The following is a 14,814-nucleotide window of genomic DNA, read 5'->3' as shown; positions in this document are numbered from 1 at the left end:
TGCATCTTGACTGTAATTCCAGTAAAAGGCGGGCGCGGAACTGATGGTAAACCTGTAATCATGGTGTGTATTTTGTTTTACTAGCCTAGGAATGGGAGGGATATGTAACATCTGCAGAGCCATGAATGTTTATCAGTGTAATAGAGAATTAATAGGTAATACGCCTTTATGTGCAGCGAGAGAATTCACTTTCCCTTTCTAAAGCAACGATGGTTTTATTGTAAAAAAAAAATAGTTCAGGAAAGTAATAGAGCCCTTAAAACTGCAGCTATAATGTGTACCTCAGGGTCTACCACACCCTATATCCCAATACAACTAACAAATGAAATACACAAAATATAGCGCTGTTCTGAATAAACCCTTGTCGTTTCTTGTTATCCTGATAGAAAAAGCACTTCTATCCTATCATTTGGCGCACAAGTCTCCACACTGACCTGATGAAAGTCGCCTATATGCACATCGAGGTTTCTTTGCTCTGGGGGTCAATCTCCTTTCTCCTCCTAAACGATTCCTGGGGACATGATAAAATGTATCTCTCCTGGGTATACAGACACACTACTGGTTACTGACCTCTATAGAGGGCCCTTTATGCCAACAGTGGATTTGTTTGCAGACTCCCTTGTTACTTTATTCAAAAATGGTAATGTGGACAAAACCCCCAAAAGGGTATGTACTGACCTTAAACAAGGGCCCTATTTTCACATCAAGGTTTCTTTAATGTAAACACCGTCCTTTCGAATCCTTGGCCAAAGGTACAAAAATCACTTTAAACAGGCCCCTCCAGTGTGTAACTCACGTCTATCTGAGGCCCTATATGCCTCAAAAGGTATCTTTGTATTCTTCCTCTCTCGAGAAGTCACAAATATTTCATGCAACGGATTTATCCATAAAAAATAGCCGTTTATTCCAATAAAAAGGGAACAGACACGAAATATCAAAAAAGGATAAATTGTACTGTATACATATGACAGAAAAGTATTTTAAAAAAAATATACAGTATATAAAACAATCACACGCAGATTGTGGAGAGGATTCTGAACTTCCCCATACCCGGAGTCGGAGAAGACAGCGCTAGGTGACCCTCCACTCACCAACATGTGAGACCTGGTTTAAAGTGATTTTTATACCTTTGGCTGAGGAATCAAAATGACTGTTTTTACATTAAAGAAACCTTGCTGTGAAAGTAGGGCCCTTTTTGGGAGTTTTGTCCACATTACCATTGTTGAATGACTTAACAAGGGAGTCTACAAACAAATCCACTGTTGGCATAAAGAAACCCTTATATGCACATAGGGCCCTCTATTTAGGTCATAGTTGCCTACCCTCCTGCATTCTGCAGGAGACTCCCTGAAATAACAGCAATCTCCCTCTCTCCCTCATTAGTCTTCCAATCTACCTCATTTCACCTAGTTCAGATTATACTGTTACATTTTTGGGGTAAAAAGGAATGAGCGATAGATACATTTACTTTGAATCCTCAGTACCATTTCCCAGCACTTTACCAAGTATAGTGGCTCATCTACATTTGGATATAAGTAATTTTAAAAGATCCCTCTCAGATGTAACAGTACACACCACGCTTCTAGGTGCCACGTTCACAATCTCTTTTCACAATCTCTCCATATATGGAACTAGACACACCCTTTGGGCGGAGCATGACACGCCCCCTCAATGAGGCACTGTACAAAATTCTCCTACCAATTCTAATCTCCCTCAAACTAGTTTTTAAAAGTAGGTAAGTGTGATTAAGGTCAGTATCCAGTAGTGTGTCTGTATACCCAAGAGAGATACATTTGATCATGTCCCCAGGAATCTTTTGGAGGAGAAAGGAGATTGACCCCCAGAGCACATAGGGCACTGTCACCAGGTCAGTGTGGTGACTTAGTGCGCCAGATGTTTTTATTGCGCCTGAGCCCCCGCAGACACCCCCACTAACCTGTGCGGTTTACTCCCACATTCAAAATATATACTGGAAGGTTATTTGGCTCATAACAAAAACTAACCCTAGAATGTCTGTGTGTGCCTGTACATGTGGTAGGGAATATAGATTGTAAGCTCCTCTGTACAGCCCTGCAGAATATGTGTGCGCTATATAAGAAACTGTTAATAAATAGTATCCACCAATAAAGCTGTGTGCCGACAGAATGTACACTCATCCCTTACCCCGGCTGTACTCACAATCAGCGTTGACCCTTTGAGAATATATCTGTCCAGGTTCCTGGTAACCGCAAACCCTTTATTTCATGCTGCCCACATTATATCATTATTACAGCAGCCTAAGCTAGACTGGGAAAGGTCTTGGCCCCCACAAAGCTTCAATTATGTTCTGCCACAAGCTGCATCGTCCCAGGTTGCCACCAGTTCAGCGAAATAATTCTTCATCTGTACAAAGTCACGCTGTTCATTTTACTAGGCTGTCCTCCAGTCAAGGTAACATCCTTGAAATTAAGCACTGTCTACCCCAGCACCAGGCGAAGGCGTGTAAGAATAATAGTCCGGTACTGCTGAGCTATCGTTAAGCTGAGCTCATTTGAGGTTGGGTATGGGGTTGGGGGGGTTCTGCAAAACACATTGCACAAGAAAGCGTAATGGGGCCACACGTATGCCAGAATCAGCTTTTTCCACAGACCTTAAATGACGCCTCTCGATGTACTTGGGAATTGATCAAATCATTAAGCCGGAATGGGCGAGTGTTGTGTAAACTCTGCACTCGTTAGTCAAGTATTTATTTACCAAACAAAACAATTGCTGCAGAAATAATCCCAGCACAGCAGAAATTGCTCCCGTGTGGCTTCGCAGGGGACGCATCGGAGAGGTAGACATTGCTACAGTATGAAGCCCCCTTATATTCCGCAGGTGTGGACAGTGGCCCAGATTACTGCAAGCTGCGAGAGGACAGCACAATGTCAGGCAGCTTCCAAGGACCTCACGCCGCTGTCACCTACTGTATCTGCACTTCTGGCATGGAGGATTAGCACTAAAGAGTCCACTGCTGGAGATTCACAGTGTCTCAGTGTCCTCACAATGTATTCCTGGGTTTTCTGAATCCCGAGTTGGGAAAAGGCAAACAAATAAAACCTGATTCAGCTTTGTTAGCAAAAGCAAAACCGCACAAAACTAGGCAAAACAATGCTGCGCTGCAGCCTGGGCAGATGTAACATGTGTACAGAGAGATTTGGGTGGGGTGTGTTTCTGTGCAGAGTAAACATTAGCTGCTTTATTCTTACACTGCAATTTAGATTACAGTTTGAACATATTCCACCAAAATCTAACTCTCTGTGCACCTGTTACAGCTGCCCCTCCTGCAGCACAGCATGGTTTGCCAAGTTGCTTGTTTTTGATTTACTAACAAAGCTGATTTATTCCCATGCTGTAACCATTCTTATATCCTGAATTAAGTGATCAGGCTTCCATAAATTGGACGTCCACCATTGGCCCATAGCATATTTTATAGACACAAACTCCTGTAGTATTTCTGTAATGCTCAGAAACGCAGAACAATCTAGATACATGATCTAATGCAATTCCAGTAATGTTGACCTATGCAATGTGCAACGAGGTGCCATGGTAAAGGCTGATGGTGTGTTTAACGCCTAAATTCAGCTCTTCAATTCAATGTCTGTCTATGGCACTTAGCATTCAGACCAAGTTGCCCTGGCCTCCGCAGCAGCCTTTTTCTGGAATTTAGGAATTCAATGGCATTTTTCAGCATGTTTGTTTTGTTATCGTGACACTGCGGCCTTCAATTCCCGTTCTTTCTGTAATCTGCTATTTTGCTGTAACCTGGCACAAAGAGAACCATCTGCCACAAGCATCAGCGGTGCCCAGAACTGAGGATATTAATCACAAGATCTCATCGAGTAACAAGAAGTTCCCTCTGCAGACTTCTCAAGATACATTCACAGTAACCCCCTGGTTTAAAGAACTGCACTACAGCAGAAAATGAGATCGCCGTCAACCAGTGGTGTCTCCAAGGGGGGTGCAGCACAGTCTAAATTTTAAATACAGGAGCCACCACTGCAGTGAATCTAACCTGGGCTATGTTGGTCTTACACGGTGCCTGCATGCCGTAACTAGATTGAATAAGTATATTAAATATTGTCCCTTAAATTAGTGAAAAAACTACAATAGAACATACAAAACGTATTTTTATTATTAATATGGACATACAGTATTAATGGGAATTACATTCCAGTTAGAGGCTCCCCCTGGTGGACAAATTCTGCACACACACACATTTTCTAATGAAATACAAACATTTAGTTATTAAAAACTGATGAATATAATTTGTGGAGGAAGCGGTAATTATTGTTTCTGGAAGACGCCGAACAATCAGTAAACGCTACTTAATATTTTGATAGAAATATTTAGCTGACCTTACGCGTCTCCATCTAGCTCTCAAAATAGATTAAATAGTGGTAATGAATTTAAAATAATGCTAAGCCGTAATAAAAGATCTGCAGACCTCCCTTGATTACAGAAATGCTTACTGTAAAGAATCTGTCATGCAGATAGGGGGCCGGGCAGGAGGCGCTGGTAAAATAAATGCTTTTCTTACAGTAAAACCAGATGTGTTTCTGCGGATAATAAGTGAAAGTCCTTTAAGTGACCCCAATAAAGAAAATGGTAATAGCAAATGATGTTCCGTAAATAAAACAATAATAAATTGCCCTTATAGTATTAGAGAAAAGTGATGTGTCCCATGCACCATGTGCCCTCCTCGGATCAGAGGACGCAGCGCCATCAGCACCATGTTGACTCTTTACTGCCGACACAGGGAGTAAGTGATGGAATGTCATTTGGATTATAAGCAGTGATTTTAGGCAGGGTGGTAAGAATGATTTATAGTGACCACCAACAACTACTGAAATAATAGCTAATTAGTGACTAATTACAAATATTTAGTGGCTAATTAGTGCTCATTAGGTTTGCCGTGGATGGAATGGTGATCCTCTCGTCTGGAGCGGAGGTAAATCGCCCCAACAATCAGCAAGGTTGACAGATGTCCTAATGTGTCATGTCGGGAAGACTTGGGGTTATATTTACTGTTTTTGATTAACCAATCAGATTCTACTTATAATTAATGGTACTCTTTACCTAGAAGGGCGCCCATCGCGGGCATCGCATGCACTAAAAAATTGCATGCGATGCGACCGACGCGATGCCCGCGATTTCCCATAGGGAACAATGTTAAATGTCCCAATTGACCCGATTTTCCTGTTCAATGTCTCAATTGACCCGATTTTTCCATAGGAAACAATGTTAAATGGCCCACAGAGGCCAAATAGGCACCCTGAAGTGTGAAATGGCCCCCACAATTGTTAACGCCACCCCACGATCAACGTCAACCCAAAGCGTGGCGAGCGCAGCGAGCCCACGAGGGGCGGCGGTACGCGTCCTACGACCTTTTCATACCCCCACTATCCACGTCGGCGTGGAGTTGAGAATAGAAAGTGTGGTGAGCGCAGCGAGCCACCGAGCCCGAAGCGTGGCGAGCGCACACGGTTACCTTCACAGGTATACGCGTCCCCTCGCGGGCTTCACAGCTGTCTGCGTCCGCTCGCCACACTTTCTATTCTCAACTCCACGCCGACGTGGATAGTGGGGGTATGAAAAGGTCGTAGGACGCGTACCGCTGCGCTCGCCACGCTTCGGGTTCACGTTGATCGTGGGGTGGCGTTAACAATTGTGGGGGCCATTTCACACTTCAGGGTGCCTATTTGGCCTCTGTGGGCCATTTAACATTGTTTCCTATGGAAAATCGGGTCAATTGAGACATTGAACAGGAAAATCGGGTCAATTGGGACATTTAACATTGTTCCCTATGGGAAATCGTGGGCATCGCGTCGGTCGCATCGCATGCGATTTTTTGGTTGCATGCAATGCGACCGACGCAATTTTTTTTTACTAACAATGCCCACGATCAAAATCTTGGGCGCCCTTCTAGGTAAAGAGTACCTAATTAATTTAACACCTTCTACAGATAATAGGTAGAATCAGATTTGCTGCTTGGGGTAACAGATCCACTTCTATAAACCAGCACCTTAGTAAATATAAGCCTTGATGTGATAGTACAGTAAATAAGGGATGTGACAGCATCCTGGGAATGTTAGTACATTGGGATTGTCTAATTACTATTTGTTTACAGTTTCTTATATAGCGCAACAGATTCCGTTGCGCTTTACAACTGATGACAACACTGAAAGAACAAACTACAGTAGGTAAAACAGACAGACATAGAGGTTGGAGGGCCCTGCTGCAAGCTTACAATCTATAGGGACATAGGAGGGAAAGAAAAGGACAGGCACCAGTAATAGCATAGCAGTAACACCAAGTTACAAGTCCAGAAGGGAAGCTATATAATACATAAGTGCCTCTGAGGGTTATGTGTGTGGCACTTATATATAATAGGCTTGCCTGAAGAGGTGAATTTTCAGGGAACGCTTGAAAGTTTGGAGGCTAGTAGAGAGTTTTACTACAGTTCTTATAGTAATTAATAGTAGTAGTGTGGGGTGTGGATGAGTGAGCGGCTGATGTGGGGTGTGGAAGAGTGAGCGGCTGGTGTGGGGTGTGGAAGAGTGAGCGGCTGGTGTGGGGTGTGGAAGAGTGAGCGGCTGGTGTGGGGTGTGGAAGAGTGAGTGGCTGGTGTGGGGTGTGGAAAAGTGAGCGGCTGATGTGGGGTGTGGAAGAGTGAGCGGCGGGTGAGGAAGAGTGAGCGGCTGGTGAGGGGTGTGGAAGAGTGAGCGGCTGGTGAGGGGTGTGTAAGAGTGAGCGGCTGGTGTGGAAGAGTGAGCGGCTGATGGGGGGTGTGGATGAGTGAACGGCTGATGGGGGGTGTGGATGAGTGAGCAGCTGATTTGATGTGGGGTGTGGAAGAGTGAGCGGCTGATGTGGGTGGTATTATAAATGTGGCCCCTGTGCCAGCACCTGGACATACTGCACCACGTTGCCCACCATCACCTCCTAACAACGACAAAGGCCCAGCGGGTTCCTCACCCTCTGAGAGCATGGCGTTGGCCACATACTGCCCTCCTGCTGCAGGCCCTCGCATCGAGCGGATGTAGGTGTGGTATAGAGTTCCAACAGTCGGGATCCGACAGTCATTAGCCCGACGTTGGGATCCCGACTGGCCGGACCCAGACAGCTGCGGGCACGGTGGCTCGCTACCTATTCTATTCTCCATCTATGGGGGTCGTGGACCCCCACGAGGGAGAATAGCCGGTGGCCGTCGGGACCCCGTGTGTCGGGGTTTTCATCCTGGGCAAATGACTGTCGGGATCCCATCCGGCACCCAGTGGATGTTAGGCCATTGTGTTTGTATTACGAGAATTCCGCTCTGCCTGTGTGAAATAAATGATTCATGACATCCCTGTACAATGAGTGCGATGTTTAATCACACAGGCTGTCTCCACAATTGCTGCTAAACTCCAGACGCAATATATTTCTGTTTCAGAATTCGTGTTCAGATGACAACAATACGATATTGCCTTATAATCCGGATACAATTTAATCTCCAGAACAACTATTACATGCTAGAGCGAGCAGTCCGTGCATGGGTTATTTGTTCCCAAGTAATATTTACCTAATATTTCAATGTGTATCTGTATAATAAATGAAACTATTTATACCCAGTTCATTAACATTTATCAGGCGGCATGGGGAGTATCTGTATCGCGTTGGAGATAAAGGGCCTTGTTTTGTATACAGAGGATATTGTCCGTCTATGCATTTCCACGGCTGTCGATGTTACAGCAGTTTGGTTAATTGAGCCTCAGTATAAGGCAATAAGTTCTGAGCCAAGGAATACTAGTATTCTTATATATCTCATGGCTCCTCCCACTGCACAATTACTCTACCTTTCTGTTAAGTTGTGTAGGCAAAGTCTGTTATGTGTTTATAATCAATCACTTGTGTTTATAATCAATCACTTACACTTCTATAGTGTCCAGTATTGATTTTGTAACACAGTAGGATTATGTTCCCAATTGCTTATGCACACTGTAGCATACGCACTGAGTAATGCAACCTGAATAATGGCACCTATACTCCGTAATCTACATCCTGCAGGTTGGAGTGTGTTGTACTCTGTATAAAGTGTCACATCTGAGGTTCTAATTTCACATTTCCAATTACTGCTGCACATGCGATACACTGGGCACCAGAAAAGATTTCATTGGCCAAATGCCATTCAGCTTTGATACATTTTATTTCTTAAACCTACAGTATGTTAAATGCACCCCCATTGTTAAAGCCACCCCCACTATGAACGCCAACCCGAAGCATTGCGAGCGCGGCGAGCCCGCGAGGGGCTGCGGTACGCGTCCTCCGACCTTTTCATACCCCCACTATCTACGTCGGTGTGGAGTTGATTTCATGTAGTGTGGCGAGCCCGAAGCGTGGCAAGGGGACGCGGAATACATGTGAAGTAATCCGCGTCCGCTCACCACGCTTCGGGCTCGGTGGCTCGCTGCGCTTGCCACACTATATAAAATGTACTCCACGCCGACATGGATAGTGAGGGTATGAAAAGGTCAGAGGATGCGTACCGCCGCCCCATGCGGGCTCGCTGCGCTCGCCACGCTTCGGGTTGGCGTTCTAAGTGGGGGTGGTGTTAACAATGAGGGTGCATTTAACATACAGTATGTGCTGTATTACATCCTTGCTGGCGGGTCGCCAGAACGTACGCGCTGGCGACCCGCCAGCAGCCTCGCCAGCGAGGAGACTGAGACGCGCGTGCGTCTCACGCGCGTCTCAGTCTCCGTCGCTAGCGCGACGGAAACCCTGTCCGTCTCCGCCTCAGGGAGACGGACAGGGTTAGGTGGGGTTGGGGGGGGTGCGGGCAGGCGGCGGGGACCCCGGGTTACCGCCGGCAAGCCGGCGGGGACCCGGGGGAACGGATAGAAGCGCCGTCGGAAGGGGACGCGCGCGCCGCTCGTGCGCGCGCGTCCCCTTCTCACCATCGCCATGGCGCTGGCGGGGGATGGCGGCTGGCGACGCCAGCGCCATCCCCTGCAAAGATGGGACAAGACCCATCTGTAGTAATCAGCCATCAGGGTGCCTGTACAATTAAAACGGGTCTGATCGCGTCGCATGCGATGCGATCGAAACGATGGCATAAGATGAAAAAGATGAAAAAAGAAAGAAAGATATAGATACCTATGAAGATAGTGACATCACAACTGCCATATTGGATGAAGATGACATTCTTATAAAGACAGTGACATCACTAATTGCCATATTTAATTAATGCCACTTATACACATCTGGATGTGCTGCACATACTTTTTGTACTAGTATTCTATCGCAGAGCCGGCCTTAGGCATAGGCAAACTAGGCAATTGCCTAGGGCATTTGGAATGCCTAGGGGCATCAGCAGCTTCTGCTGATTAAAATGATATGCAGCATGCCTATATTCTGTGTGTGACTGAGGCTGTATCTGCATATGAAATAGTGTAATCATGGAAATCACTGTAACATAGCATTCTGTATGCAGGTACAGCCACAGTCGCACACAGAATATAGGCATGCTGCATATCATTTTAATCATCGGAAGCTCCTTGGTCCTCTTGTTTGCACATAACAATGCAAATAAGAGGAATTTTCAGCAAAAAAATGTAACGTTAGCAGAACTGGCCAGGAGCTGCATGGCTTATTGAGTCAAGATGTATAAGGAAACATCTGTATCCAAGCAGAGGCAGAGGTCACAGTGTTAGCGGCTGTGCAACTGCTGTCTGTGGGTGGGTTGGTTGTGCAATAGTGTTCGGCATTGTAAGGGGCATTATGTGTGTCATGTATAAATGCATTAATAATGTGCAACATATGTGTAACAGGGCATTATGTGTATAAGGGCACACAGGGCATTATGTGTATAAGGGCATTAATAATGAGCAACATATGTGTAAGGGGCATTATGTGTGTCATGTATAAATGCATTAATAATGTGTGACATATGTGTATAAGGGCATTATGTGTGTCATGTGTCATGTGTATAAGGGCATTAATAATGTGCAACATATGTGTAAGGGGCATTATGTGTGTCATTATGTGTATGAAGGGCATTAATAAAGGTTGGCATAATGTGTAAGGGGCATTATGATTATAAGGACATTAATAATGTGTCGCATTACTGTGTCGTATTATCAGGGGTGCCGAGAGAAAGGGGTAGGGGGTACAAATTACCCAGGCCAAAGTCTGATGGGAGGGCCCAGTGGGGGCCCCGGGCCCCCTCCCCTTAAGTGACAGCAGCAGCTGCAACTCTTCTCCTCTGCCCAGCACACACTGCTTTGTGCTGGGTTGCAGTGTGGCCATGGAGGGGCTTAAAATACAATATTTTCTCAGAATATTTTTCTAAGGGTATAATGTGAATAATGTGAGGAGTAATGTATATAAGGTAAAGTGGTACTACTGTGTGATGTAATGTGAATAAGGGACACCATTGCATGACATAATGTGAATAAAGTGGCACTACTGAGTGGCATAATTTGAATTGGGGGTACTATTGTGTGGCCATGCCCCTTCCCAGCAAGAACACACCCCTGTTTGGGCTGCATACCGAATGTGTACACTGTTTCTATTTAAAATATTGCGGGTAGGAGCACCAAAATGATGACTGCTATGATGAGAGTTGATGGTGCTGGGAAAGGGGAGCAGGGTCAGAGGCGGAACTAGTGGCGGTGCTAGGGGGCACCAGCCAAAATCTTGCCTAGGGCATCATTTAGGCTAGGGCCGGCTCTGTTCTATCGCATCGCATGCACATCGCATACGATGCGATGCGTGCTAGTTAAGCACAGAACGCACGCCGGGATCGATGCGTCTGTGGGCACCTTTAGATCCACCATATCTGAGATTGGTTTGAGATCAATCGATTAGAATCACCCCATAGTAAGAATGTGGTGAGCATGTAAGATATGTAGCATGCCGTACGGTCAGGCTCTGCCGGCGGAGTCACACGTACAAGGCGGACTCTGTGAATTAGAAACGCTGTAGTAATGGAACAATGAACCCCCAAAGCGGGCAACCCTCTCCTGTATCGGGGGTGCGCCCTTTCCAGTCTGTTTGGAGAATTTTAAGATGTTGCCATAATGAATAATTATTGATGGGAGGCCTGTTATATAGCGCTGTCATGGGTTTTATTAGCCTCACATATAAAGAGGACATATACCGATGCACAGGCCATTAGTGTGCTTAATAGCGAGCCATAAACATCACAGATAACGACTTTTCACCTATGACTTATGTTCAGTTTAATGAACTCACTCTAAAATATTGCCTTATGGATTTCCCGCCAAAACACTATCACCAGCACAATAACAGCGGCTGTGGTATTATTCACCCCATTGTAACAGCTGACAAAGCTTCATAGATTATAGTCACGGAACATATACACATTTCTTATTATCTATACTGAAAGATACAAGCAGCGGACCATGGAGCTGGTCAGGAAACCATGACCCACCTCGGGGGCCACATGGGCGGACATCTAGCCTTCAAAAGGGTGGCACCTCAGAGGTGAGTTAGAATTATAATGTAATCATAGCAAGAGACATCGCATTCAGAATACTGGCGCTGGCATTCCGAAGAAGGAAATCCTAAAAGAGGTCAGATAAGTATACCTGACCCCCCCCCCCCCCCCCCAATCAGATTCAATCTATTATCTTCTACAAGGTGCAAAATAAGAAGTAGAATCTGATTGTCTGCTATGGGCAACATCCCATTTTCAATAGAACTCCCATCTTAGTAAATTGTGTCAACCCCCCCCACACACACACACACACACACACACTCACCTCACAAGAGAACCCTAAATCCCCTCTAGTGCTTCAACCTAGCCCTGGGATTCCAGCATCAACATCCTCATTGATATCTGGATTCCGACACCGTTCTCCTGTCAGCTTTGTGTACATCAGCATACCCGCCGTGTCCCTTTTAAACAAGTGTCACAAACAAAATGGACAATAATGCAGCAAAGGAGGGGGCTTCTGAGGTGTAACTCTGGGAGGCAATGGAGTGATCTGCTGCCGGGCTCCTGCTCCCTAGGGGGCAACTATCTGGAACTGGAACAAACTTACACCAGTAGGGAGGCTATAAGTTCCCCATGATACCCCGGGGGCTGTTGTTGCCCACATCTGAACAACACTTTGTTAATAATATGTAGGCCACATTTCCTTTCATTGAGGTGGAATTACAGTAACACTTCTGGAGGTAATGCTCACATTAATCAGCACCGAGGGGGGATTTCAGGAGCAATAACATAACTGTAACAATATTTGAAGCAGACGTATCAGCAAACAGAACAATATCAGGTCTTCGGATAAACAAAGATGAGACCAGATGAACTATCAAATGCGCAGCCCGAGCTGTGTCTGCCACCAACATATATGTCTGTAAGTTGATATCAAAGTCTACACGAGCTCATTAAAACTTCAATAACCAGGACAACAGGTTTGAGGGTGAGCCAATAGCTTCTAAATTGAATAGACCCACTTAGTTTATTCAATGCTAAGATGTCTTTTTCTTTTGTCGTCAAAATGCATGTTTTGCAAATGACTCGATTAACATTTAAAAGGCCGATCCGCGTTCCTGCTTCGGGCCATCACAGAGCGGAGGATAAAAGAATCCGCCGTGGTTTCATTTCCCCCTTCCGCGCGGCCTGTTCTTCACATCATTTCACAGAACCCGATCTCTTCAGAGAAGAAAGGGGCATCTACACCCCGACATTTTATTTCATATCAGTTTTATTTCAAGGTTCGGATTAAGTCTACCAGTATACAAGAGAAATAATGTGCATCGAGTGTTTCTAGACAGGCAAGGACTTGGCTTTCAACACTGCACAGAAAACATGACTTGAAAATGCAAAATTGTATTTTATTTTATATATACAATAAACATCGGCACTCACCTTTCCTAGTTTTGGGGTGCTCTATGGCTTGTGACCACATTGTTTAAAAATAAATTGTAGGGTCTCTGCACTCACTACATTAACTGATATTAATAAATAGTGGCATACTTGCCTACCTGACCTTCTCCATGCGGGAGAAAATGCTCTGTTCCTGGACTTCCCTGGTAATGTATGATTGCCAGCACCTGTGGGGAGCTAGGTAAAGGTGTTTCACCACAGGTGATGGCAATCATACATTAACAGGGAAGTCCAGGAACAGAGCATTTTCTCCCTCATGGAGAGGGTCAGGTAGGCAAGTATGAATAGTGGAGATTTAGTTCATGAATTGATCAATGCATTTAAGCCTGCAGCCCCCATCACGGGACCCCACTTTTCTGCAGGTCATAACACTATTGTTCAAAATTGCTACAATTCCCATAGCTATCACATTAATGTTTGTTTTCAGGCATTCTAAAGCTCACAGCAGACTATGCTTTTAAAGGTGAGCAGTTACCAACACACCTGTCACTAATCATCTAGGGAAGTGGTTAACATAATCTATAAAATCTAGGTTAAAACAGGGTGCAATAAGACTAATTAAAAAATTAATCTAATAAACAATATACACTAAACATCGGCACTCACCTTTCCTAGTTTTGGGGTGCCCTATGGCTTGTGACCACATTGTTTAAACAGAAATTGTAGGGACTCTGCACTCACTACATTAACTGATATTAATAAATAGTGGAGATTTAGTTCATGAATTGTTGGTCTTCTGGGATGCTGTCAGTGGTAAATGGTAAAATGAACACCAAAATCCTAACTTCATCCCATTTGAGGGGTACAGTATATTTAGTATAATGCGGGTATCTAGAAGTGGAGATGTTGTCCAATTCTAACTGTTATCTGCGAGAAGGTGATAGATAAATGTTAAGTAAAATCTGATTGGTTGCAACATCTCCCCTTCTAACAACCTCCACTTTAGTTAATATAACAGATGGCCAGTGTTTCAGATGGTCCGACGCTGCACTTTGTACACAGCAGCGGATCCTAGAAGCAGGCAGGAGGCATCTGTTTAAACCTCTCTGACAGCATCAGCCTATTCTCACCCAGTAGCTGCTCCAAAGACGCAGATAATGTGTGAATAGCGGTGATCTCTGAATCTCCCCAAGCCCAGTAGAGAGCTTGGAGCGGTTGGAAAACCTTTCCTATGGTCTCCCTTTAGTATATGGTGGAAATAACAGGTGTGACCAATAGCGTGCCTGCACTCGTCACGCGGAAGAGACCGGTGACTAATCAGCTTAACGTGATATTAAGGGATTTAATAGTGATAGCCAATCAGTGACCAAAGCCTCCATATAAAGGTCCCTTCTCTGTCTATAGCCTTGCTGCAATGCTTTGTATATCTATATTGCACTCTCTATCTGTCACCGAGCAGTGTGATGATGTACTTATCTCATCACTTAGGGAAATGCTGAGTGACTGGAGATATAATGGAGCTGAACAGGCGCCTCGGGGGAAAGTGAACTTGCTGGACCCAGTGACTTCATTCTGTCAGTGCTGCCGCCTGTTAAACTATTTTAAGATGTACAGTTCTTATAATCCCATCCCGAGTCATGGACACATAAGGGGGCTGTGGGATAATCCCCCTCTGATTGCATCGGTCCCAGTACACAAGGAATACCTGCATGAGCAGAACAGTGATAACTAAGGGGCCTATTTATGAAGCCAAGATAAACCTTTCTCCAGGGTTTTACACACAATATGGTGTTATCAATGCTTCACTCAGTCTATGGGCCAGATGTACTAAGTTTGAAAAGTGATAAAATGGAGAGTGAGAAACAACCAGCCAATCAGCTCCTAACTGTCATGTCACAATCTGTGTTTAAAAATTGATAGGTAGGAGCTGATTGGCTGGAGGTTTATCACTCTCCTTT

The 14,814-nt window shown here is 44.9% G+C and overlaps 1 protein-coding gene across 2 annotated transcripts in view; it reads left to right on the top strand.

The window, feature by feature from the left end:
* The window catches only part of KIRREL3 (kirre like nephrin family adhesion molecule 3), a 603,038-nt gene that overhangs the window by 142,425 nt on the left and 445,799 nt on the right, over window positions 1–14,814 (top strand). The window lies entirely within an intron of this gene.

Source organism: Crinia signifera, chromosome 19 (genome assembly GCF_055691185.1).
Source record: "Crinia signifera chromosome 19, ASM5569118v1, whole genome shotgun sequence".
NCBI classification, from domain to species: Eukaryota; Metazoa; Chordata; class Amphibia; order Anura; family Myobatrachidae; genus Crinia; species Crinia signifera.
Note: the sequence above shows the minus strand (reverse complement) of the source record. Positions and strands in the feature narration are given on the sequence as shown.